Source organism: Octopus bimaculoides, chromosome 10 (genome assembly GCF_001194135.2).
Source record: "Octopus bimaculoides isolate UCB-OBI-ISO-001 chromosome 10, ASM119413v2, whole genome shotgun sequence".
Taxonomy (NCBI): Eukaryota; Metazoa; Mollusca; class Cephalopoda; order Octopoda; family Octopodidae; genus Octopus; species Octopus bimaculoides.
Genome location: NC_068990.1, coordinates 71,207,370 through 71,208,305, shown reverse-complemented (window position 1 = coordinate 71,208,305; position 936 = coordinate 71,207,370).

Below are 936 nucleotides of genomic sequence, written 5' to 3'. Positions count from 1 at the left end.
TCTGTTGCTGTATTCTGGAAGCTTCAATAATCTTGATTTTATACTCCAGCCCCATTAGAAGGGCTGAGATAATCCAGATGACATTTATTTCTGGTGGGATTTCCTCAATAACTATTCTGGATGTTTTCCTACCCATATAAGTTGGTAATAAAATGACTTCATTGGTTTTTATCGGTTGGAGCGAGTGTTTTATAGCCTTTTCCTCATTTATGAAGTACACCACTACTGTGGCGTATCTTCTCCCTCTGGTCAAGAACTCGATGTCTTGTCAGATGGGTTGTAGGCGCTTCTCGATTTGTTCTTTGGATGCCTTGTCTATTTTCTTGTCTTTTATTATCATTGTCTTATATGTTATTACGTTCCTCTTTGTTTCTTCGATGAGTTCGTTAGGGAGGGTGGCTTTAACATCAAAACCTTCCCTTTCTAACTTACCTCTGTGTTGCCGCAATAAATCTAGCTCTTTGTTCAATTTATCTTTTCTCACACCGGCTGCGGTGGCAAAATTAATCTTCTTTTGATTATCTTCTGTTGGGTTTACTTTTCCGTTATTCATCTAATCGTTTTCAGCATTTATTTTCCCTTCTTGGTTCCTTTTTCCGTTTACTGCATTTATGTGGCTTTCGTTCACATTTTTGTTCATTTTGTCTTGTTTTACAGTTGCTCTTTGGTTAGCTTGGTCAGGGTTAGAAGACTTGTCCTCCGAATTCATTTTCACAAAGATAAATATTTTCTAAAATATTTTTTTCAAACATTATTTCAAAAATTATTTTCCCCTCCGTAAGGAGGGAAACAACAGTCCACTACGTCTATTAAAACAGAACGTAGAACAATAACAAAAGTTCAAAATTTAACAATAAATGGCAACAATAACAATAAATAATAATAACAATTACTAACCAAATTCTCGCAAAGACAAATTAACCGCAGCGTGCTAAC